The sequence below is a fragment of the Rhinolophus sinicus genome, linkage group LG02, assembly GCF_036562045.2.
Source record: "Rhinolophus sinicus isolate RSC01 linkage group LG02, ASM3656204v1, whole genome shotgun sequence".
NCBI lineage: Eukaryota > Metazoa > Chordata > Mammalia > Chiroptera > Rhinolophidae > Rhinolophus > Rhinolophus sinicus.
Genome location: NC_133752.1, coordinates 74,786,060 through 74,813,189, shown reverse-complemented (window position 1 = coordinate 74,813,189; position 27,130 = coordinate 74,786,060). Strand labels below are relative to the sequence as shown.

The following is a 27,130-nucleotide window of genomic DNA, read 5'->3' as shown; positions in this document are numbered from 1 at the left end:
AGAAGGATTCACTGGGGGGTCCTGGGATGTATCGTAACCAGACACTCACATGGCAGGACCTTGGCTATGTTTTCCCATTGTTCACTCTCCCTTGCTTCCTGCCCAACTTTTGAGCAGGATTCCCTAGCATCCTCACCTGTGAGTCACTTAACGTCCTTCTGATCAATTCCTATCAGCTTCAATTAACCAAAGTTGATTTTTTTTTAAAGATTTTATTGGGGAAGGGGAACAGAACTTTATTGGGGAACAGTGTGTACTTCCAGGCCTTTTTTTCCAAGTCAAGTTGCTGTCCTTTCAATCTTAGTTGTGGAGGGTGCTGTTCAGCTTCAAGTTGTTGTCCTTTCAGTCTTAGGTTGTGGAGGACACAGCTCAGCTCCAGGTGCAGTTGCCGTTTCTAGTTGCACGGGGCACAGCCTACCATCCCTTATGGGAGTCGAACCGGCAACCTGGTGGTTGAGAGGACGCACTTCAACCAACTGAGCCATCCGGGAGCTCAGCGGCAGCTCAGCTCAAGATGCCGTGTTCAATCTTAGTTGCAGGGGGCAGAGCCCACCATCCCTTGCGGGACTCGAGGAGTTGAACCGGCAACCTTGTGGTTGAGAGCCCACTGGCCCATGTGGGAATCGAACCGGCAGCCTTAGGAGTTAGGAGCACGGAGCTCTAACCACCTGAGTCACGGGGCCGGCCCCCAAAGTTGATTTCTGTTGTTTGAAATCACCAACCTAAATTGATACGGATGGTAAGCAATTAATTCATTTAAATGGAAAACTAAGATTAAGTAACTGAGGGAATTAGAGATAGAAAACAGGAGTAAATGTTATAAACTTTGCCAATACATAATAAAATAACTGGCAAAACCAGGAAGTGGGGGAAGAAAGTGAAAGGAAGTGGGCATGTTAATTTCCTCATCTTTCCTAGCAGGGAATTAATAGATACCAATTAAAATGAAAACATGTGGTTTTAAAAATATAACAACTCATAATGTTTCTCATAATCATTTTATAAATCTAAAAACTTTAGGGAACACAGGTGAGGACTCTTAAATTCAGTAATGATAACAGACTTAACAAAAATCTAACAGTTGGTTCATTCAATCAAAAATTCAACAAATGTGCCTACTAGGTGCCAAGCATTATGCTAAGTGTTGGGCTTACAATGGAGGACAACTCACCATGGCTCCTGCTTTCATGGGGCTGACAATCTAGTGGGAGAGTCAGACACAAAAACAAGTGAACAAAGAAATAAATATAAAACTCCAGTTGTGACTTCAAAGTTGGGAAGGAAACAGCCTTACAAAGACTGAAGGGAAGATAATACCAGACAGAGGCAACAGCAAAACTACAAGGAAGGCGCCTCAGTCAGTTGGAGATACTATAACAAAACAGCATTGAATGGGTGGCTTATAAGTAACAGAAATTTATTTCTCACAGTTCTGGAGGCTGGGCAGTCCAAGGTCAAGGTGCAGGCATCTTCAGTGTCAGGTAAGAGCCTGATTCCCGGTTCAGGAGGAAAGGAGCTGGCACGCTGGAGAAAACTAAGAGATAATGTGAATAAGTGAATGTGGTGAAATGAGGTTGATCAAGATGGCAGGAGCTAAATCACACAGAGAAGGCTTGTGTGGACATGGAATAGAGGTCAGCTTTTTCTAAGAGCAATGGAAAGTCTCTGAATAGCCTTCATCAGGGGGATGGCATGATGAAATCCACATTGTGTAACCACCACCATGGCTGCTGGGTGGAAATTGCAAGAATAGCAATGGGAACACAGGTTAGGAGCAGTGTTCAAGGAGAAAAATGGTGTTGGTTGAACCTGACTGATGGCTGTAGAAACGAAGAGAAGTGGATTAACTGGACAGGTGTTTTGGAAGTAAAGTCCAAAATCTTGGTAATGGGTTAGATGTGGGGTTAAGGGAGAGAAAAAAATCAGGAATGACTCCCAGATTTCTGGCTTGGACTATAGGGTGATACCATTTATTAAATAGTAAAGGCTTTGAGATAAACATTTTGAGGAGTGGCTATAAAGAATTTTAGACATTTCATGACTAAGATATTTGTAAAACATCCAAGTGGAGCTGTCAAGGAAGCCGTTAGATGTGTAGCTCAGGAGAGAAGTTGAGGCTGGAATCATCATCACACAGGTGGTATTTTAAACATGGGAACAGAGAGGATGACCAGGAAGAGCGCATAGCAAATAAAGAGGGTCTATGGCCAATTCCTGAGGAAATCAGATATTTGGAGGTAGAACAGATCTAGGAGAGGAGATCCAGGGAAGTAGACCTTAAACTAGGAGAGGGCGCTGCCCCAGAAGCCAAAAGAAGGACGTGTTAAAGAGGAGAGGGTTTCAACTTTCTTCACTGCTGCTACTGCCAAATAAAATGAGGACTGAAGAGGGTCCATGTCATGCAGGGAGTCATGCGGGGTGGCATGCGGGGCCTCTGGTCCCGCTCCCTGCATAAGGACACAGGATATGGTGAGGCCAAAAAGGAACACCTACGGAGCCATAGGTAGGGGAGTCATACCACTATAGTCTCACTGGAGGCTGGGTTCACAGGACGTGCAACCTGCTGTCCGCTTTTCTGCCAACCGACCGACTCTCCTCGACTCCCCTCGACTCCACTCCCCAATGTAGCTGCGGCAGTTATGTTAGTGGCCAATGGCTCAATGATTACAGCTGACGGCCATCTATTACTCGAGCCAGCACCTTTCCACGTGAGGCCGAGAGCCTGGAAACTGCTCTCTGGGGCTCTGTCCCCACAGTCCATCATATTGGGCAATGAAAATGACAAAGTATTTCTTGTGGAAATGTAGGAAACAGAAGACAAACAGCTCTTTTGAGAAGTGTGACAATGATGAGAAGCAGAGAAATGGAGCAATTACTAAAAATGACTGGGTCAAGGGAGGCATTTGAGGACGCTCTCATGATCCAGTAAGAGAGAGGAAACAGCAAGATAAGGAGAGAGAAGGCATAAAGACGACATGTGCAGCGAGGGTGAGATAGAAGAGCACGGGGATGGATGCAGACACAGGAAGGTCTGCAGCTATGGTGATGGAGAGAGAAAGGTGCTCCAGTCTAATGGCTTTTTTCAAAGAAGGTAATTTCATCAGCTGAAAACTAGTTGAGAAAAATTAAGGAAAGGGTGGGAGGTCTGAGGCGTCAAGTAAGTCATAAAATGGTCGCTGAGAGAGTGGAAAAGCAAGCATATCTCAAGTTTGACGTGGGACTGCCACACAGCACAGCATGGCATGACCAGGACCTCAGGCGCAGGTTCAGAGAAGTCACACGCGTGGGTTCATCCAAGGTCAGAATTTTGCCAGGTAAATGTGATAAAAGATGAAAGGATTAGGGGAATTCAGGATACCTATACGACACTGATTACAAGGCACTGTCATGGAATCTAAGTTGGATAATGAGGGAAGGAAAGGGAAGGAGGGAGCTGTAAGATACAATAAAAAAGAGTTTGATTTGTGGACCAGAGATCTCAATAACACACAAAAAATTGTTACAGCAAGAAATTGAGCAAGACAACTGGAAGGACAGGAGGTTTCAACTGAAGAGTGGGATGAATGGAGCAATAATTTTGGAAATGGTGCGATACTTGATGATGACAACCGTTTAGAAGGAATGGAACGGAGACGAAAGTCATTGGGTCAGGTGCTGGATGGCTTAACTCTTAGAAGTCATCGATGATGACAGGCATTTGGTGTGAGTAGAAAGACTGCAGGCCAAGTCTTTCTCCTCTTGATTTCCTCAAGTTTCCTGCTCCAAATTGACTTGAAGAGATGAGGAAGTAGTGGGAGAAAGAGAAACATTGGGTGGAAATGTCAGCCCTGACTCTAGGTCTGTGTGGGGCTGGAATAATCAAGTTACTGATGGGGCACAGTGCTGACAACCTTTGCTCCCCGTGGAGACTCCTCATCATGGATTGTGGCAACTCCATTCAGGATGAAGACCTGCAAGCTGGCGAGATCTACTAATACGAGTGCCCTGCTTGGGAGCAAGAAGGGAAGACAGAGACTGGAGGAAATATACATTAAATTAGCACCTGTGATGTGCCAGACCTGTGTAAGACTCTGTAAGCTGCACACAGCACAAAGACACCACATTCAAAGTGCAGATGCCACAGATTTGCCTATTTATTCTGACAATTTTCTGGCAGATGGAGTGTTGTGGAGGGAATTGTGTCCTCCCCACCAAATACATATGTCGAAGCCCTAACCCCCAATGTGACTGGATTTGGAGACAGGGCCTTTAAGGAGGTAATTAAAGTTAAATGAGATCCTAAGGGTGGAGCCCTAAGCCAATAGGACTGTGGCCTTATAAGAAGAGGGCGAGAGAGACCAATAACATGTACACACAGAGAAAAGGCCGTATGTGAGGACACCGTGAGACGGCAGCCATCCACAAGCCAAGGAGAGAGGCCTAAGGAGAAACCAACCCTGCCAGCACCTTGCTCTTGACCTTCCAGGATCCAGAACTGTGAAAAATAAATTTTTGTTGCTTAAGCCACTCAGTCTGTAGTATGTTCTTATGTCAGCTCTAGCAAACTAATATAAGCATTAAAGTATTTTTTGTTCTAATTATTAGTATATTAGGAAATTTTTCTAAAGGTAGAAGTAAAATCATTTGAGGAAGGGGTTGATTTCTTTTTTTTTTCTTTCTTGTAATTTACATAAAGATGCCAGCAGTGACCCTGATAGTTACAATGCCAAATGCTTTCTTTTACGTTACCCCATTTAATCACATACAACTTCACAAAATAAGAGTTTTAAGATGGGAAAAAAAAAAAAAAAAAGTGAGGCTCAGAGAAGTTCAGTAACTTGGTCAGACTCCACCACACGCTGGTAAGAAGCTGAGCTGAAATTTGTATCCCGATCAGCCTATCCCCAAATTTATAGGTTTCCACTCTACCTCGCCACCTCCCAGTACAAATCCTAGTATAAAACAGACGCCACTAATATCAATTTTTCTTACTCAGCCTCAGACACGTTGCTTGATGCGTTTACATACAATGGCAAAGTCGGTCTTATTAACTCTCGTTAGAGATGACAAAACTGAACCCAGAGAGGTTGTGACTTGCCCAAGGCCACACAGCTTAGCAAGTTGTAACCTGTCTGATTAATGCCTCTTTCTCCCCCTCCTTACCTATTAATTGAATGTTCCCTCTTCTCACATGCAGCTGTTCCTAGGCAATCTGCAAACACAAAATAGTCTTTCTCCTGTTTAACATATTATTTATATCCCTTTTATCATAATCAACATTATCAAGTCATTTACAAAATAAATCAGGTAGCAATTGTCTGATAATGTATTTGCTCCCAAAAAATAAATAAATGAAGATCAAGTTTCAGATAAGCAACAGTTGTATTTCATCGAATAAATTTCTAGCTCTTCTCGATACATATAGTTTTTATTTGGTTGACTTATGAATTTCACCCTAAAGATTAATTTGCCCCTCTATAAAGACCATAAGAATTAATATTCAGCCAAGATATGAATCTTTTTTCATTTTCATTTTAATGGAAATCAATTTAAAATATTGTTAAGTGCAATTTGTTACTTATTCACTCCCACTTTTCTACTTAAGTTGAGGCATTTGAAAATATCTATATAAACACTTTTTGTCAATACTACCAAGATTTATATTGCCAAGTTACTGTAACTGTTATCTCTGAGAGCACTATGAATCACGCCATGTGATGATAGATTTTATTGAACTTATGTAATAGAGAAGTGGTCAATTTAAAAAAATTCAGTGATTTTTGTCTGCAGCAGGCAGTATGTAGAATTCAGTTCTAGATTGAAGAAATACAACCAAAACACTGGATGTAGCCATCTTAATGTTACCTAGCCTGGTTTGGAGGCTTTTACATGTATTCTTCAATCCATTTCCTATGGAATGCTGTATTAACGATACCACTTAGTCAGATTCTTAGAAACTCTTTCTTTCTCTCTCTCTTTCTCTCTCTCTCTCTTCCTCCCCGCACCCAGAATTCCATAACAAAGTACCACAAACTGAGTAGCTTAAACAACAGAAATGTATTATCTCACAGTTCTGGAAGCTAGAAGTTAGAATTTAAGTTGTTGCCAGGACCACGCCTCCTCTGAAAGTGCTAGGGAAGAATCCATTCCAGGCCTCTCTCCTAGCTTTGGTGTTTTACTGGCAATCTTTGGCGTTCCTTGGCTTGTAGACACATCACACCAAGTTCTGCCTTTATGTGCATATGGCATTCTCCCTGTTTGCGTATGAGTGTCTGTGTCCAAATTTTCCTTTTTTTATAAGGACACCAGTCATACTGGATTAGGAGCCCACCCTACAATCCAGTATGACCTCGTCTGATTAATTACAGCTGCAAAGACCCTATTTCCAAATACATCTCATTCTGAGGTACTAGGGGTTAGGACGTCAGTATATGAATTTTGAGTGACACAATTCAACCTGTAACATTGTCTCAATATATAAACATGCTTTATTATCTCCCTTCTAATAAATAAAACTAAAAATAACATTTATTATGGTTTTAATTTTCTCTTCCTTTTCACAGCCGCTTCTCAAAAACAGTAATCTCTTTCTTTATTTCTCCATCCACTGATTCCAAACGCACTTTCATCGGGCCCGGCACCGTATGTCCTCAGCACGGTCACCAACCACCACCTAATTTTCTAATCGTCTTACTTTTTCATCCTGACCCTGCTAAACCTCTCTGGCCTTTGAAACCATGAATCCCGTCCCCCTTCAGGGACTGCATTCTTTCTTGACATGTTCCTCTTTCCTACTCTCAGGTGCCCTCTGCCTCATCCTCTGCAAGTATTCTGCGAATTCTGTTCTCCCACCACCTCTGTTTTCACCGCTCTTCTTGCCACTCACCTTCGCTTCCATAACCATCCACCTCCTGTCCCGATGTCTCAAGCCCACGAATCTAGCACATCTCCCCTCTGAGTTCTAGGACATAACCAATGACTATACTTGCCACCTCTTTCTGTGTGCCCCAAGTCACCTAAAATTCAACATAATAGAAATCTTCCTCCTCCTGTGACCTCTACAGTAAAGAATGGCACCACTGCTGAGCCACGAGTCCCGGTCAGAAATCTAGGAGTCGTCCTGCCTCTTGTTAACCAGTCTTACTCCCCAAGGAAATTCACATAGAATCTAGCACTGCCTTCCCGTCAGGGGCCTTGGTTGTGAAATGCACAATTCAGAGCAGGGCTGACAGAGGACCCCCTGGCAGCCTGAAATTTAGATTGTGCTCAAAAGGACAAACAAAACATGTTGAGCTGCCATAGGCCACTCAGTGCAGTGGACAGCACTGCCCCACCCTACCTCTTAGGATCCCACTCCTCCATGGGGCACCCACCCCAATGCCGGGCTCCTGCACCCCTGAGCCTCCCACCTGGGCCCAGGCCGCACTCCTCCACTGGGCAGTTAGCACAACGCCTAGTACTATGGTCCTTTTAGGAGCCTACAAATGTGTTTCAATTTCTTTTAAAGTCAGAAAACAAGAAACCACGCCCACGCTGGATTCTATTTATGTATATACTAATGCAATCACAAAATACGATTTTGTGTACTTTTTAAGGAAGAAGGGATCCACAAAAGCAAAAGTGCTGAGGGCATAAAGTGTCCTGCCTTGGTCTGCCTTCCTTCTCTGGCCGCCTCGCCAAGGGTTCTTCTCTTAGCCACAAAGGAAAAGATACAGAAATGAATTGACACTGCAGCACCAAAGATTGGTAATTTAACTACACAGCCATCCAAGGAAGATTGGCTTCAAATTCGTCTGAAGCCAAAGAGAAGGAACTTTTAAACAAATATGTAATCCTCCTTTTAAGTATAAAGGAAATACATGAGCATTATAGAAATTTCAGAGAACTCACAAATGTTTAAAGACAGAAATAAAAACTACTTATAATGCCAGAGATAATCACTATTAATAATCTGATATATTTTCTTCCAGTATCCGTGTGTGTATGCATAATATATATGTTTTTTACTTGTAATTTTGCCATGAGCAATTTCCTATAGCATTAAGTATTTGTGATTTTTAATGCCATAATTAGTATTTTTCTACAAAAATTGTTATCCACATTTTTAATTATTTCCTTAGCATAAATACTTTAAGTGAAATCACTGGGTTAAAAGCCATAGACATCTTTAAAATTTCTGATGCACACTGACCAATTTTACCAGAAATGTTATATAACCCTCTCATTCATGGTGCCAATTTCCCTCTACCCCAGGCAGGACAAGACATTATGCTTTGCAATCTCTGAGAGTGAGAAATTTAAAAAAATGAATTTCTTTGTTTCACTATACACATATTTGTTTACTCATGACATTAAAGGTATTTTTTGAAACACTTACTAAACAGTTGTTTCTTCAGTGAAATTTCTGTTCACGAATTTAAATTATGATATTGGGGTGGTGATCTTTTCCATTTATGGGACTCTACATATAATAAACACATTAACTTTTATATGATTGCACATTTTGGCCCAAGTTTATATGCCTTTCAATTGGGTATTATATTTTTAATCATATAGAAGTTCTTAAATATTTAATAAAATCGATTAACTTCTTTTTTTCTGCTTTAAAGTTATGCTTTAGAAACCCTTTACCATCCTAAGATATTCATTTTCTTTCTAATATTTTATGGCCTTTTGCTTTTACATTAAAATCTTTTCCAAATGGAATTTATTCTGATGTAAGCCATGAGAAAACACTTTGTTATTCTTTTTTCTAAGGAATTAGAAAATTATACAAAATTATTTTTGAATAATCCATTCAGTCACTCAGTGATTCTGTTTTCCTTTACTAAACTGAAAATGAGTCTGTTTCTTGACTTTCTAGTCTGATTCATTACCTGCTGCCTAATTCCTGGCCAAGCACTATTTCAATATTTGTAAACTTACAGTGTGTTTTAAAATCTACTGAACTAGGACCCCTTTTTTCGTCCTACCTTTTTGAAATTTTGTTGGTCAGTGTAGTCCTTTTTTTTTTTTATTTCAGATGAAGGGAAGGCAGCAGAGAGATAGAGACAGAGAGAAAAAGAGAAGGTAGAGAAAAGACACTGAAGATGAAATGATTCTAAGAACTATTTTAGCTCCTCCTAAGCCTGATTTACTCTAGCTGAAGAAATCCAGATCCCATCAACATGTAATGAATACATTGCGACCAGAGCACATTCATATAAATTATGGCAGTTCCTTCCACGTTAGTGTCAATATCTAACTTTTCATCAATTCCATTTTTCTTTTACATTTTAAGGCCGAGAGAATATAAACAAGGCAGAAGCCTATGTTTTCAGGACTACGGAATAAACATATTAGAGCAATGAACATTCTAAGGACCGATACTCCTATATTTCTCAATTTCTTGAGGAGAAAGACTTGGACCAACCTATCTAAGTATCAGTGATTCATATCCAGGGACACCATTTGCTAACAAGCATTATTAATATTATTTTAGAGATATCAAAGTTCTGAGACTTTATTATGTAATGTTTAAAAAACCGTTTTCAAACAGTAAATATCCATCCCCAAAAGAATACAAAAATGCTGGTAAGTTAAAATTCCATTAACTTAGAGAATTAGGAAGAGTTCTTATGTGGTCACGGGAAGATGGGCCTTCTGTAAAGGTGCAGAGGATGTGAAAGTTCTCTTCTGCCACCTAGATCTAGGCCCCATCTAAAGCATTCCAGATAAACCACCTTTCCCACCCTGGGAGATGGCCGCAGCACAAGGGCCACCTCATATTCCATCTTATGACGCAGGGTCAATCCCTTTACTTTCTGTGATTCGGTTTCCTTATCTGTGACATGGATAAAAGAGTTTTTAGGGGGAGGGTTGTGAGGATTAAAAGGGTTAATGCATACAGAGCCTAGCAGGAAGCAGGCTTCCTATAAATAACATACTTCCACCAGGGTTTTGCGTTTTAAAGGATTTATGTCTTTTTAAATCAATCACATTAAAAACGCAGGCCCTAGCACATTGTTGTCACTCAATAAATGTCAGGTAACAATTTAATAAGGCAATACCTCTGCAGGATAATGAATTTAAAAATTCATGAAAACCTCACAACATCAATTTTTAAAAATTCAAACATTACATATTTTTTTCCATTCACCAAGGTAATGAAGAGGGAAAGAAGCATAAATAACAAGTTTTACTAAAAGTGATGTTAATTTACAGCATACGTTTTTAAACCTCAGTGTTGGGTTGTACAGACATCCCTGACTTGACTACACGTATTTCCCGTTTTGAACCTACTTCCTTCTATTCTCCCAACTAAAAAGTATTATAAATTCCCTATATCATCCTCACCGTTAATTTTGCCCCTTTCCTTTGTACTTAACACAAAGGAACAGGCCTAAAAGTGGATGATCAGGCTGAGGTGAAGACTGACGACCCCCTCGCCTTCATAGTGGTTTCTATCTTTGTCTTAATGGAATAAAATTTATGAGATATTCATTTCCTATCAATTTAATTTACCACTTGCCACTCGTTTTTTTAAATACCATAGGCGATACAAAACAATAATTTTCAGAAGTTTTTAAAACAATAAGAACCTTTCTTTAAACAACAACAAAGAAAAATCTATCCAGAAGCTAAATATGGAGACAGATCAAGGTGAGGTTGCCCTGGCTGAAAGGAGGGGGACGGTGTGCAGCCCTTCTAGGAACAACCACTCCCAGCCCAGCACCCAAGGTCTCTGCCACCCCCACGATCTCCTGAATAAAACATAAGTGAGGTCATGTCATAGATGATGCTGAAGGCCCTCGAACAACTGCCCGTCACATAGAGATTAAACCCTGAGGTCCACAGCTGGCCCGACTTGTTCTGGTTTCTGTCACCTCAGTCCTTTATGTCCCAGCGCAGTTCCATCCCTCCCACCACCATCCCACTCCTACCACCAGCTTGAGGCCCACTCTACTGCTGCTACTGTCCTCACTATTCCTCGAACAAGCTAAACATACTTGGCCCTCAGCTCCTTCACATTTACTGCTCCCTCTGTTCGAAATGCTCTTCCCCCACAAAACCACATGGTTTCTTCCCTTATTTCTTCCAGGTCTCTGCTAAAATGTTACCTCCTCAGAGAAGTCTTCTTGGCTGCCCGAACGAAGCAGTTTTCTCCAGCCCATCACTCTCTAACCCGTCATTTTTCTTAACACTTACATATTACTGACATATTTCTCCATTGATGTATATACTTATTTATTGCCTGCATCTCTCAATTAAATGTGAGTTCATTAGGATAGAAAATTTGTTTTATTCACTTCTAGTTCATAAAATAGCGCCTGACACATAGTAGGTGCTCAGTAAATATGTGCTGATTGAATGAATGAGATACCTATGCACTAAGTAGATTTAAACTTCTGTGATATGTAAGTCAGTATTATTCTATACGCAAATATGGGAACTGTCAAAAATGGCATAAAAAGAGACACGTAAGGTGCCACAAACATAACACCCAAAAGTACAAGTGGTTTGGACATCCAAATTTTGTGTCTTAAACTTAGATTTAGGAGAAACAGAGGTCGGTGAGTGGTGGAAATGAATCTCATGAACGCAGAATATTTTTAATCGCAAGCTTCATGGAATATCAAAAAGGATTTGAGAATGACAGTTGTCATGCGGGAGACCCTGCTCGCTGCGCCATTTGTCGTGCAGGGAGGCCTGCTGGGTCTCTGCTCCCGCTCCCCTCATAACGCAGGATATGGTGAGGCCAAAAAGGAACACCCACGGAGCCATAGATGGGGGAGTCATACCACTATATTCTCTCTGGCGGCACTATACTCTCACTGAAGGCTGGATCCACACTGTCCGCAAACCGCCATCCACACTTGCCAGCCCAGCCGCCATCTTCTTGCTAGCCCCATTCTCTCTTTTCTCTCCTTTCTTCTCTGCTAGCGTAGCCACAGCAGTTATATTAGTGGCCAATGGCTCACTGGTTACAGCTGACGGCCAACTAGCCACAGCTGATGGACATGCAATCACAGTTGATGGCCATTTACTACCTGAGCCAGCACCTGTCTATGTGAGGCCGAGAGCCTGCAAACTGCTTTCTGGGGCTCTGTCCCCACACTCCACCCCTACAGGCTCTCGCCTCACAATCTACGCGACAAGCATCTTCCTCGAGGGGCCCTGTGCGAGGAGCCTGGGGGTGAATGCAATATCCTGGACACAGCCAGGCTCTCTGGGCACAGCCAGGGTTTCTCAGGGCACCACCAGTGCTTCTGGGCACGGCCAGACTTCCTGGACTTCTTAGGGTACCACCTGTCTTCCCGGACACAGCCAGGGTTTCTCAGGGCACCACCAGTGCTTCTGGGCACGGCCAGACTTCCTGGACTCAGCCAGGGCTCTAAGGGCACTGCCACTTTCTGTGGGCACAGCCACACTTCCTGGACTCAGCCAGGGCTCTCAGGGCATTGCCACTTTCTGTGGGCACAGCCAGACTTCCTGGACTCAGCCAGGGCTCTCAGGGCACTGCCACTCTCTCTGTGCCTCTCAGGGTACCCTGCTGGAACAACAGCGACTCACAATCAAGGTGCTTACATATTCTCAATGGCGGCCAGTCAAGAGACAAAAGCAAATATCCCCCAGTTCCACTAACAACAGTTCCCAAACAAACAGTCAAGCAGTCCATTAAATTAGGGATGGAAGGCAATTCCCCATAGTACATAGTCATTTCTCCAGGGCTGTCCTAGGGTGAAGGATGACCTTGACCTCACCCTTATCTCCCACGGAGGACTCAGCAAGCGTTACCTCCTGGGACTGTAAGTCCTGCATCCGGGCTGCCTGAGCAGGAACCTCCCGGCCCACAGGGCTGCAACGACCTTCGCTTTCTCTACAAAAATTGTTATCCACATTTTTAATTATTTCCTTAGCATAAATACTTTAAGTGAAATCACTGGGTTAAAAGCCATAGACATCTTTAAAATTTCTGATGCACACTGACCAATTTTACCAGAAATGTTATATAACCCTCTCATTCATGGTGCCAATTTCCCTCTACCCCAGGCAGGACAAGACATTATGCTTTGCAATCTCTGAGAGTGAGAAATTTAAAAAAATGAATTTCTTTGTTTCACTATACACATATTTGTTTACTCATGACATTAAAGGTATTTTTTGAAACACTTACTAAACAGTTGTTTCTTCAGTGAAATTTCTGTTCACGAATTTAAATTATGATATTGGGGTGGTGATCTTTTCCATTTATGGGACTCTACATATAATAAACACATTAACTTTTATATGATTGCACATTTTGGCCCAAGTTTATATGCCTTTCAATTGGGTATTATATTTTTAATCATATAGAAGTTCTTAAATATTTAATAAAATCGATTAACTTCTTTTTTTCTGCTTTAAAGTTATGCTTTAGAAACCCTTTACCATCCTAAGATATTCATTTTCTTTCTAATATTTTATGGCCTTTTGCTTTTACATTAAAATCTTTTCCAAATGGAATTTATTCTGATGTAAGCCATGAGAAAACACTTTGTTATTCTTTTTTCTAAGGAATTAGAAAATTATACGAAAATTATTTTTTGAATAATCCATTCAGTCACTCAGTGATTCTGTTTTCCTTTACTAAACTGAAAATGAGTCTGTTTCTTGACTTTCTAGTCTGATTCATTACCTGCTGCCTAATTCCTGGCCAAGCACTATTTCAATATTTGTAAACTTACAGTGTGTTTTAAAATCTACTGAACTAGGACCCCTTTTTTCGTCCTACCTTTTTGAAATTTTGTTGGTCAGTGTAGTCCTTTTTTTTTTTATTTCAGATGAAGGGAAGGCAGCAGAGAGATAGAGACAGAGAGAGAAAGAGAAGGTAGAGAAAAGACACTGAAGATGAAATGATTCTAAGAACTATTTTAGCTCCTCCTAAGCCTGATTTACTCTAGCTGAAGAAATCCAGATCCCATCAACATGTAATGAATACATTGCGACCAGAGCACATTCATATAAATTATGGCAGTTCCTTCCACGTTAGTGTCAATATCTAACTTTTCATCAATTCCATTTTTCTTTTACATTTTAAGGCCGAGAGAATATAAACAAGGCAGAAGCCTATGTTTTCAGGACTACGGAATAAACATATTAGAGCAATGAACATTCTAAGGACCGATACTCCTATATTTCTCAATTTCTTGAGGAGAAAGACTTGGACCAACCTATCTAAGTATCAGTGATTCATATCCAGGGACACCATTTGCTAACAAGCATTATTAATATTATTTTAGAGATATCAAAGTTCTGAGACTTTATTATGTAATGTTTAAAAAACCGTTTTCAAACAGTAAATATCCATCCCCAAAAGAATACAAAAATGCTGGTAAGTTAAAATTCCATTAACTTAGAGAATTAGGAAGAGTTCTTATGTGGTCACGGGAAGATGGGCCTTCTGTAAAGGTGCAGAGGATGTGAAAGTTCTCTTCTGCCACCTAGATCTAGGCCCCATCTAAAGCATTCCAGATAAACCACCTTTCCCACCCTGGGAGATGGCCGCAGCACAAGGGCCACCTCACATTCCATCTTATGACGCAGGGTCAATCCCTTTACTTTCTGTGATTCGGTTTCCTTATCTGTGACATGGATAAAAGAGTTTTTAGGGGGAGGGTTGTGAGGATTAAAAGGGTTAATGCATACAGAGCCTAGCAGGAAGCAGGCTTCCTATAAATAACATACTTCCACCAGGGTTTTGCGTTTTAAAGGATTTATGTCTTTTTAAATCAATCACATTAAAAACGCTGTCCCCACAACAGTGACAAAGGCCCTTGCTGTTTGTGTCTTCCTGGCGTCCCCCAGGGTTGTGGTCCACCAGCTCCAAAGGTCTCCACACAAAGGGGGGGTTCCTAACTTCTTGCTTCTAACCACCCACTTCCAGAAAAATCATGTCAGTTCCCAGAAACAGTTTATATCCATGTAGAGGATATTAACAGTGCTTATCATCAAGCCACATCACCCAGGCCTGATGTCCAAAGTCTCATACTGAAATTCTTGCTGCACCTTTGTACTCAAATGTCTCTTTTTACTTCGTCTGCACCTCAGGATCCAGGGATTTCTCTTATATGTACAGTCAGGGGCTTTCCATCTGCGGACCCAGGCTATCAAAGCACAAAGCCGACAACCACTTTGAAGACAGACCTAGAGAACACAAAATCCCATGGCAAAAGCAAAACACTAGATTCTGGAACTGATTTAGATAAACAAAACTGCACCCTTAAAAAGTGCTCGACCAAAAGTCCTGGCATTCTCATTAATATTCATTTAACACAGGTTTTATCCGAGCAGCAAGCAGGTGCAGAGTGATATGGCCCAGGTCACTGGGAACAAGGTGGGTTATTTTGGACATTACTACAATCTATGTTTAAATTGAAGTTAACATGCTGCAGTCAGCCATTTTGTTATTGATAAATTAATGCTTTACATATTTCATAGAACCCTGAAACACTGATCTTCAGAAACTTTGTTGCTTCTTTTTGTCTGCCTAGAACATTCTTCTCTTTACTCCTAGATAACTCCTACCCAGGTGTCAGCTTCCCTTTCTATCAGTCCCACAGAGAGGCCGTCTCTGACTCCTTTTCTCCACACCAGGAGGCTGTCCCACTGCCCTTCCCACGCAGTCTCAGAAAATCTAGACTTTTCCTTTAATGCTCTTAACTTATCTGTAACCAGTGTGCAGCACTTCCATTTACTATTTGTCTCCTTCACTAGACACAGGAGAGCTCCAGGTGGGCAGGAGGGAGCCATGTTTGTATTGCTCACTGCTGTAACCCCAACATCTAGCACAGAGTAAGTGCTCAGTCGATCTGGTGAATAAACGAATGGATGGGACACAGCCTGAACTATGCGCTGACATTACCATGGATACTTGAAACAGCCCCACTTTATTAGGGTAATAGGTTCCCCTACACAAGAAAAAGCAGTGATCCTCGGAGGAGGATGTGGGTTATTTTCTCATGACTTCCATTCCCAAACCTCCCTAATGGGATAATTCAAATCCTTGCAGGTGAACCTACAGGGTCAGGAAGCTCATGGAATCTTGGGCTTGAATTCTGATCAAAACTTAACCTTAAAATTTTTGAAACATTAGTAGGAATGGTAGAAGTCAGGTCAACCATCATTCCAAAGCTTCAGACAGACAATAAATAAACAGCAGCCAAAAAGAAAAACCCAACAAGTACTCTTCAATGCCAAATGCGGCAATACCCCTGGTATTGGGTCCTTCCTCCAGTTCAGAGGCAAGAACTCCCCGCGCAGCCGGAGAGCTAGCAGGCTTGGGAACATCAGGGAGCAGCAGCTCCCAATGGATGCACCACTGATGTTGGTGAGAGTCCCCGAGGGGTGTCTTCGGCACTGGGTGTCAACTCCAAGAGCCAAAGCAAGAGAAAAAGAACATGGCGGACACCACATGGTGTCCATATCTGACATCCAAGTTGTGGGGCTCCGCTTTGAGGATGCCAAGAAGTATCTGTTAGGTGAAATGTTTTCAGGGCAAGAGACTGCAGTGCAAGTGAGGGTAAGAACAGGAAATCTAAAGTGATGCTGTTGGGACTTCACTTGTATCTGTAAGGTTGTGTGCTTGGCAACCTTTGGATAATACCATGACACATTAGGTATACAGAGAAGGAAAAGAGAAAAAAGTTCAGAATATTATGACTAGAGAGTGAGGGGATCCTAGCATTAAAAAAAAAAAAAAAATCCTTCCTTGGAGAGAGAGAAAGACAGCATTAGAACCACCACTCTGGGCTGTCAATGTTACAAAGGAGCAGGAACTGATGAGTGAATGCCAGAGCAGCAAGCAGCATAGCCTGGCAATGATGCCTGCCATGCCAAAGGCTTGGAAGTTTTCCTAATCCTTGTTTAATCTCCTGGGAGATTTCTTTTTCCCCATAGAAATGCATCTGTAATTTTGTAATGAAAATCAAGAGGCAAATAGATCTGATTTACAGCCAACTTCCAAAAAGATATCTAGTCCTCAGAGTGGACGTCTGTATTTATAAAAAGAAGGGGTTCTTGGCGATGATCATCTAGCCTCTGAGGACTGCCTTCGGTTCATTCGACAAGTACTTATTGAGCTAGGTACAAGTACTTATTGCGCTAGGTACTTACTGTTCTCGGTGTTGGGGATACTGCAGTGAACAAAACTCTCTGCCTCCAGAGTTTACACCCTAGTGAGGAGAGGTAGACCATAAGCAAAGGAAGAAAGCAGAAAGAGTACCAGATACACAGTCGTCGGCGAGGAAGCAGGGAGGTCAGTGAGTATGTGGGCAGGCCAGGTCTCAGTGAGAAGGTAAGATTTTGCTCTCACTCAGGGACGTGCTTACTCACACTGAAATTTTCATCAAAGACTTAAAGAAGCTGAAGGGGCAAGTTGTGTGCATCTAGGGGGAAGACAGTTCCAGGCAGAGGGAACAGCAAGCAGAAAGACCCTGAAATGGGCTGCTCCTCACGTGTCCCAGAAACAGCTAGGCTGGTGTGGATGGAGTATTGAGGGGCGAGGGGGTGAGATCAGAGAGGGGTACAAGAGGGGCAGATAATAATGGCCTTTGCAGGTTTTATGTGAGCTTTGACCTGAGTGACGGGGAAACACTGTGCATCTGAGCAGAGAAGTGACATGACCCGACTTAACTTTAGAAAGCATCACTCTGGCAGCAGCAATACAGACACAGAATATAGCTGACCTGAAACCCTCCCAAAAATTATGACTTAAATTTCCAGAGTTCCTATCCATCCACCAATTCAACTTCACTATTCCCACTGAGATTTTCAAAACAGGCTGAGGGGTCATTTTGCAAAAATGGAGAAAACAGCAATTCTATCATTTTAAACATACTATGGAGACACACAAGGTATGGTGTTTCCCTGAAAATAAGACCTAGCCAGACCATCAGCTCTAATGCGTCTTTTGGAGCAAAAATTAATATAAGACCCGGTCTTATTTTACAATAATATAAGACCAGATCTAATATAACATAATATAACATTAATATAATTTAATACCGGGTATAATATAGTAAAATATTATACCAGGTCTTATATAATGTATATAAGACCCGGTCTTATATGAATTTCTGCTCCAAAAGACACCATTAGAGCTGATGGTCTGGCTAGGTCTTATTTTTGGGGAAACATGGTACTACAGGATAGAATGTCACGCAACAATAAATCAGTTTATACATGTGCCCAAGTCTATGGCTTCTGGACCACACTGAGAACTCAGTTTTGGTCCAGTCAGATATTTGGGGGAACAGTGGCCAAGGAGAACATGAGGGGGAAAGAAAGGAAAAACCGAAAGGACTGTATCTGACCCCAATCCTAAAATTAAGTCTTGATGAAACAAGCACAGATTGCTGCCCCCTGACTGAAGTATGCCCTATCTGCCAGGCACTCACTCTGTTTGATGGTGACCCTGGGTCCTAGAGATACCTGGACAGTCATGATTTCATATATTATATCCCACTGGCCCCACAATTCATTGACATACCCCTGAGGAACTTCCCACAAAGCTGCAAACAGAAAACATCAGGGGTCTCTGTCACAGAGAGAAGAAACAGGAGAGAAGGCTGGAAGAAGAGATGATACCACGGGGAGCTACCTCACAGGAGTGATGAGGCAGCGGGTCGCGGAGGTTAAGGTAGTGCACGGTGGTTGCGTCCTGGACTGGGACCACTATTCATTCTTACATACCTGGGTTCATAATCCTAATTCAATGGCACAATGTGCATACACCCTGGCACTCAGAAAGCCCAGTTCTCTTCCCACTTCTCTGAGTCATCCTATCATGTTTTAGGAAGGCAGGAAGAGAAAAGCGGGCTTTACACAAGTATGATATAATTCCATTTTTGCTAAACACACACAAACACACAAGTCCATGCTGCAAAGGGATGTCAGTCAAGTGTCTACGGTCACTATGTCTGGATAGTGGGATCATGGGTAATGCTTTTGTTGTTGTTCATCTGTATCTCTTCCTTGTCCACAATAAACATGGATTACTCGTAATTTTTTAGAGACAGAGAAGTATGTATTACATTGTAGAAAGGTTTCCAATACAAGTAGCTCACATGAAAAAGCAAGTCCCTGAAACGCTAATGCTTCGTCATCTAAACTTACATGGAAGTATAACGGTGACCCTGTATCTTCTATTTTGAGATTTAAACCTTTGGTATAATTTGATTTGACTGTGGTTTAGTTTGGGACTTTTTGAAAGTCCTTTTTTCTTTTCTTTGCTTCCCTCCCCTCCCACCAAAGATTAATGATTCTGTTTGCTAAGCATTTACTATGCATATCAGTTTCAATGGTTCTGTTTGCTTTGGGCCTGAGGGCAGGCCTGGCTCTGGGATTTGGGAGAGGGTTTTGCATCTGGGTGGGATCCACTCCTGTCCCTGAGGCAGGCCAGCCTCTGGGAAGTGTTTTTTTGGGGTTTTTTCCCCCTGGAGTTGCCTGGCCAACTTTTCCTTCCTTTGCTCTGCCTCCTTGCATGCCTATAAAACCTTCTGGTGGTATTAGGAGCGGGAAGGCAGTCTTTGTGACTGGGAGTCCACTGTCTTCCCTTAATGCTGGCATTTTGGAATAAACCTGCTTTTCATCCCACCAACCTCACCTCTCAAGTTTTGGGTTTCGTGCAGCGAGCAGCCGGACTTTCGCACGGTAACCGAAGTAGTTCCTGAATCACTGGTCAGTGAAGCCCAATTTTGCGTTCTGGAATATATGGCCAGTACATCTTCTAACCCATAAACAGAGAGGTTTGAAGATGGCATGCACGTTAGAGATCAGAGTACATCTTCAACGTCTCTTCAAGGAAGTGTGCTATACCCGTTCTATTGTTTAATCATGAGTTTACCAATCAAAACGCCTCAAATCAAGTGATGGGATTTGTCTTGGGGTTTCACTGCTGGGAACAGGACTCACACTATCCCTGTCTAGCAGGATACGGAAGAGGCTGAAGACCAGTGATTGCTACACTTTGCTTTCCATTTTCCCTTTTTCTGTAACTGGAGTAATTTTTTACCTCCATTATTATATATATATATTTTGGGTATTTGGGGGATTGTTAGTTATAGGTTGCCAGACTATAAAGAGGCATAGGTGAACTTGACCTAGAGGAAAGGGCATTGCCCAGAAATGTACCCTCGGAGTGAGCTGTAATAACTGGATGTGACATTTGGTTGATTTTCTCATGGGGAGTACGTGATTATGTTTTCTTTGAACATGGGACAGTTATGATAAATAAATGCATTCTTGTGATTGTGTGATATGTATGTCAGGCAGCCAAGGGATGGAGTGTCCTGGAGTCCAGTGACAACTGTCTCATCCCTCTTCTCCTGGGAACATACTCTCTGTCCCTGGCTACAGTGGTAAGCATCAGACCCAGGTCAACCAATCGTAATACCCAACCTTTGGCATCGGAGATTGATTGGTCCACGGGGGTGGGCATAGGTCCCAAAGTAAAGTGAATCAGTGTCCTTGCATGGGATTTATAAGCAAGCACTGGGTAAATAAGCTCTTTCCTGGGCACTACACTAAGACTGAGGGTAGCTGTTCTGGCTTGTGGACAGGGGATCTGCAAGAGAACAGAATGGGGACGACTTGCAAAGAGAAACGCAGACAAGCAGGGAAGAGGGGTGAGTGGAGAGGAAAGAAGTCCCTCCAGCACCTAGGCCTTCATTCCAGTTGCTATATCCTTGATGGCTGTGGTGAACCTGGTACCCCTGCAACCTTCCCAGCTACGTCAGTCCATACAGCCCTTTGCTCCTTCAGCTGCCCTGAGTTTACTGATGACACTTCAACCCAAGGATTTAGCCACAATAACCATTATCAAAGATGCACTGGATCCAAACCCTTGTTTCTTTGGCATAAAAGTAGCCTGACTAGTTTATTTTTCATTCAAATCCATGCTGATCTTCCAGTTTCCTGTTCTTAGTTTACCTTCAATTGGTGTTAAAAGGCCCCAGGATTACAATGAGACATCAAATAAAGAATGTAAACATTTGTCATGGCCACCCATTTCAATATTTCTCATAGCAACAATGTTGTTAAGATAGACTTACCTTTCCTCTGTGGAATTCCCTGGCAACTGAACATAAATAAAGAAATCAGCCTCGGGAAGGGGAAGGGGGCCCTCGGCATCACAGGGCAGCTGGGGTGGGGAGGGATGGAGCTCAAGGCTCTGATAAGAACGTGGTTAATGCGTTACCTCAAATACCTGGCACCTAACAGGAGTGCAACCTTGACAAATATGCAGAGTGTAGTCTCTCACCATAGGAATTACCAAAGAAGCTAAAAACAGAAACATGTGCTGCATAATCTCTAACCTCAGGGGACAACAAAAACAGAGCATTGCTGTGTCAATCTCATTTCCTTGTTAGGCACGTTATCATAAATGCGGGCCTTTCGTCCTGACCACCACACTTCACTAACGTTTACCCCACTCTGGTTTCTGAAATATTAAGTTCCATAGTAATTTTATTTTTTGCTTTTGATCTTTACTGTTTTGCTCATTTGTCCATAAACATGAGCTACTGAACTGAGTTTAAATTAAACAGCTAAGGTTAAAACCTGAAGCCATCAGGACTAAACCAGTGGCCCAAGAAGGGAACTCACTGTTGAAGTGAGTAATAACAATAAATTTAAAGTTTTATCTTTGGATACCTCCATGTAAAATTGTTTGATGACCATCCATGTCTTGATTCACCTTTATGCTCTGGTTTAAGAAGGGAAGAGATTTATATGACAGATTTTCTTGGGTGTGGATGGTAAGAGGAGTTCTCATAATGTGAATTTTATAAATCCTCCCCTTTCGTCAAAATACTCTGTTATATGATGGTTCTGTGAACAGGAATTGCTAGAACCACTCTGCAAAGCAGTACTTTGTATCACTTGACTAATTTTAAAAGTAGCTCATTCAATCAATTTTGGCAACGGAATTATTTTCTGAAATCCAGAACAGCAAAAACTTGAGAGCAAGACAGGGACAAAATGGGAGACTGTTAAAAACAAGTCATAATGCATTTTTAGGGTGTCTTTCATTTGCTGAAACATTCCCAGTGGGGTGTAAGGAGAGACTGAAGTGTATCTGAGCCAGTGGCCGCCCACAGATGCTGTGACGCAGGCCGGGGGCAGCTGGCAAACGCAGTCTCCCTGACCTGCCCACCCAGCAGAAGAGTGAATTCACTGATTATCCCGGTTTCACAATTGAGGAAAATGGGGTACAGAGGCGTGCCTATTCTGCCCAGAGTCACACAACTTGCCCACCATGTTGGAGCCAATAAGTGATGGAGCCTAAATTTGGGTCCAGGACTCCTGGCTCCAAGGTCTGTGCTCTTCACACGGCTTAATGTGAGGCCAGCAGAGGAGCCTAAGCTACAAAGATCCCTCTCATGGGCAGTTGCTCATTTGGAATTAAGATATACACAAAGGACTTCACTTGATTCTGTCTAATGATGAAGATAATGATATGAGCTAAGCTTCATCTAGTGTTTTCTGTGTACCAAGATCTGTTTATGTGCCATATATTAATGCCTTTCATCCGCAGAACAATGCTGCCAACTGGGTACTATTATTATCCCCATTTTATAGATAGGGAAACCAAGGTACTGAGAGTTAAGTTGTGCAAGGACACACAGCTGCTAAGTGGAAGAACCAACATACCACCCAAGCGACTGGCTCCAGAGCTCATACTCCTAACTTCCACACTCCCCTGCTTCTCAGACACATGGATGATGGCTAGTTAGCACAGCCTACAGCTCTGTAATTCTACATAGTCCCACTCAGACTTTTATTCAGATCAACCCTTCTACTAGTAAAAATGAGACACTTGGGACACGGAGCAGCTTACACATTTTAAAGGAAAAAATAGGATCTCCGGCTATTGGGTTGGTGCAAAAGTAATTGTGGTTTAAAGGTTAAAAAATAATTGCAAAACCACAATAACTTTTGCACCAACCTAATACTTTACTCCATAGAAAAATAAATCTATACTTGAAAGCATATCTATGTTCTTGGAAATCCAAAACACCTACAATAGTTTCAACAGGTTGAAACCACATGCCCTCACAGGTTCAAGATGGGTGCTCCCCAAAGCAGGGTTCACACCGATGGGTCTCTTCTTACCTTCTGAATTCATGGATGACCTTTCTTTTGAAGCCTGTAGTCCCACTTGGAGAAAACAAAACAAAACAAAACCACTAGACTCTTTCATTAAAGTAACGCTAGAAACAGCTGTTGTCATGCATATTACAGAAAATACAGTACTTGCTTTCCAGAGTAGAGTGTGTTGAGCGCACATTGTTTGCACGGGTATATCTGTTTGTGAACAAACAAGTCCAGATCGATCCTCTTAAATTTCACCAACTAGAAAAGAGAGATAGCAAAGCATAAAAGCATCTGACTCTTGCTTTTGACATTTAAGATTGTCTTCCTTTGCCATCTCATTTTTCTTTTACAATTCCAAAGACTTTCCCCTTGATTTAGGGAACATTTTTATCCCACAGAAATGGCTTTTATTCAAGGTTGAAAGAGACACTATTAGTTCATTCTCAAAGATACAGCCGAGAACAGCTGCTTTTGTCTGCCCAGCACCCTTTACTTAGGAAACCACTCCCCAATGTGCGGTTTCCATGGGTGGCCCAGTGACCCAGGCCTAACCCATAACAGAACCCTCTTTTCCAAGCAATAAAGACAGGCCCAGGGATGGCATGTGAACAACTGTCGTTCTGCTGTGGATTTTAAGCTAGAATGATGACACATTACGTCTGCTGGAGGCCGTCTTTCCTGCAACGTGAAGAGATAAGAGACGGAGAGAGAATATCCTGGAATCAGGGAGCCTCTTTTTCTCTAATTTCTGCAGTCTTTTCTTCTTTCCTATGAGATACCTTAGCATCTTCTGAATTGAATAAGCCAATAAATTTCCCTTTATGCTTAATCTGGTTTGAGTTGGATTTCTGTCTCTTGCAACCAAGAGTCATAATATAAAAGACTAAAAGTTTAAATCACTGCCTTGACCTTTCACAGAAGGTGCCTGCCTGAACTGAAGGTATTTCCCTCTCTTACAAAGGACTGAGTTTCTTTTATACCCAACAAACTTGTCATCTCGCTCGTCTCCATCGTCTTCGGCACTCAATCCATTTCATTCTTTTTCACTCCCCACTTAGCCCGGACTTCAGGTCGAGGTAATTGCTCTCTAACTGTAGTAACTTAGTCTGTCTTTGGGGAGACAGTGAGATACCTGTTTGCTCATGCACAGCAAAATGCTCAGGCATCCCAATGTGGACTGCGTCTAAGCAGTCCTTGATACCATGCGGCATTTATTCCAATCACACTGCCATTGCTTTAAGCAGTGGTTCTCAATATGGCTGCTATGTTCAAATCACCTGAAGAGATTTTAAAGTCACCACTGCCACAATCTCACCCCCGAGATATACTGTTTTAATTTGTCTAGGGAAGGGCATGGACATCAGCATTTTTCAAAATTCTCCCAGCCAAGGTTAAGTCAGCCAAGGTTAAGATTGGCTGACTAAAATGTATATTTATATAATTTTTCAATAATTTTTATGTTTGATTCCACTAGAATAATGTTCTCTGAACAAGCTTTTGGGGGTGGGGTTGGAAAAGGCACGGAGGTGTTAGCCCTGTGTAACTCTCCTTCAGCATTTCCGGGAATGTGCTTGAACTTATTAGAGCATACTGGGCATCCCCAGAGGTGTTATGGGAATGATTAAAGGTCCCTGTTCTTAACATCACTTACATATTAGCCCTGAGGTCTGTGGCCTCGTGGGAAACCACTGTTTGTGCCCAAGTGTGCACATCTGTTGTGCCCATTTAAGTCTTCTGTCCATATATATCAAATCATACAATTCTGGTAGACTTGCTTTAAAGCAATCAAATACTTGAGCTTTCTGACATAACTCACCTTGAATAGAGATTATCATACAACCTACCTATATGGTCCTATATGGTATGCACATATATTCGTTTGCTAGGGCTGTGGTAAGAAAAGTATCACAAACAGAAGTTTGGACACAAAGACAGGCACACAGGGAGAACACCAAGTGAAGGTGAAGGCAGAGACTGGGGTGATTCTTCTACAAGGCAAGGAACACCAGAGGCTGTCAGCAAAGCAACCACCAGCCGCCAGGGGAGAGTCATGAAACAGATTCTGCCTCACAGCCCTCAGTAGGAACCAATCTGGCTGACACCTTGATCTCAGAATTTCAACCTCCAGAACTGTGAGACAGTCCATTTCTGTGGTTTAAGCCATCCAGTTTGGCGCATACTTTGTTACGACAGCCCTAGGAAACTTTTAAAATAGTTCCGTACAGAAAAGAAAAGTCTATGATTCTGTCTTTGATGCTGTCTGAAGTTGGGGGGGAGATTAAAAACAGTAAGTTAAAGGGTAATTGTTAATCTTCATGAAACACATGAATTTTATTACCTGCAGCTTTTTGAAGACAAAAGAAGAGAGAGAAAAATGAAACTTTCCTCTTTCCTAGCCTAGAATACAGATCCAAAAAGCCCGACTGCCTGGACATTATATAGAAGTCAGTTAGAAAATTATCACAGTTTTTGTAGCAAAACTATATTTCTATTGGTTTTTTAAAAACGGGTACTTAGAGAAGCTTTGTACCACTTGCCCGTCTTTCAGCAACCTGAGCAAATCAAGCGTGTTCCCACGTATGGCTCCTGCACCTGCCATCTTTCATGCTGGACTGTTCTTCTCATGCGTGGCTCTTTCTCATGAGTAAATTCTCATCTCAATTGTTCCACCTCAGTGAGGTCTTCTCAAACTACTCTCTCCAAAGTAACATCCCCCCCCAAAAAAAAGAGTAACATCCCCACCCTATTTTTTTCACCAGCTATTTCTATCTAAAATAATAATAATATTATATACTTTATATAATATATATACATATATTATATACATAATATATATAATATATGAGCAAACCATGAAATACTACAGCAACCAGGAAAACAGACAAATCCAATTGCTTGTTTGGTTGAGCACACATGGCATGGATTAATTCTTGAATAAAAAACAATAAGCATATAATGTGTGATGTTACAAAACCTCAAGTTGCCAATATTGAAGATTGTATTTCACTGACTCAATTCAGAACCTTCTCCATGGAAGTTGGTCCTTCTGTGGTACCATGGATTAAAATGTTGGCTTAAACACTAATTCACATTACAAACTGATCATTTCCTGTTGCAATAGAATACTCGTATAGAAAAATTAGGAAAGGACACATGGAAACCTTGCTGGTGGAGACTGCCAACTCTTCTTAGAAACTGAATACCCACACTTTGACTCATTACTATAGCTCCTCAACTTTCTCCTAATGACTTTTCCCCTCAAACTTAATATCCAACTTTATTCTCATAAATATCTGAAGCTTATACATCCATCCAGGGTGCTTTCAGGTCTGTGGGAAAAATACTCTTTAGAAATTGTAGGACAGTGAAGAATAGAGAACAAAAGATTCAATTTACTAAGCTTGACAAGAAATATTTGCTAATTTGATTAAACAGAAGAATCTTGACTTGAGTTAAATTCTTTAATGGTTTGCTTTGTGACTTTGGGAAATTTCTTCAATTCCTTGTTCTTTAGTTATCTTTGCTTCAAGGGAAACAGCCCCGAAATCATCATATGGGAAGGGTCAATGAGCAAATAAACTAATCCATTATCAAGACCCAATTAGACAATGATGGTGAATTCTGGTCCTTTTGCTAGAGCCAATGGGAAAGACGGGCTCCCCTTCCACATAGGTAACAACTGCTGGCGGCCAGATGAGCACCACAAAGGAATAGCCTGCCAAAGAATGAATCAACACAAACAAAAATGGAGGCGAGACAGGGAGAGAGGGAGATTCCTAATAACATCATATAAGCAACCATACCTGCTCTACACCAGACGTAGCTCTAGTCTTCAGGGTTATGTGAGCCATAAGCATCTCAATGCTTAATCCATTTGCGATGGGTTTCTGTCACTTGTTACTAAGAGAGTCCTAATGAATATAGAATCCTATTAGTGAGAAAAATAGTAATTAGATCAAAGATGACTTTCCTTTGCTACTCTTTAAAAGGGTGTATCACTTCCAAAAAGATCCTAGAAACCATCACAGGAAGGAAA

General features: G+C 41.7%; 1 long non-coding RNA gene across 2 annotated transcripts in view; it reads right to left on the bottom strand.

Moving 5' to 3' along the window:
• Positions 1 to 224: 224 nt before the first annotated feature.
• The window catches only part of LOC141569979 (uncharacterized), a 34,035-nt gene continuing 7,129 nt past the window's right edge, over positions 225 to 27,130 (bottom strand). The window contains exons 3-4 of one of the 2 annotated variants that reach the window (XR_012493736.1): positions 1,172 to 1,534; positions 225 to 722 (exon numbers count right to left, since the gene is read on the bottom strand). This is a non-coding gene — a long non-coding RNA (uncharacterized LOC141569979). Of the gene's footprint in view, positions 1,535 to 27,130 lie in introns of both variants that reach the window. The other variant, XR_012493735.1, reaches the window with a different exon arrangement.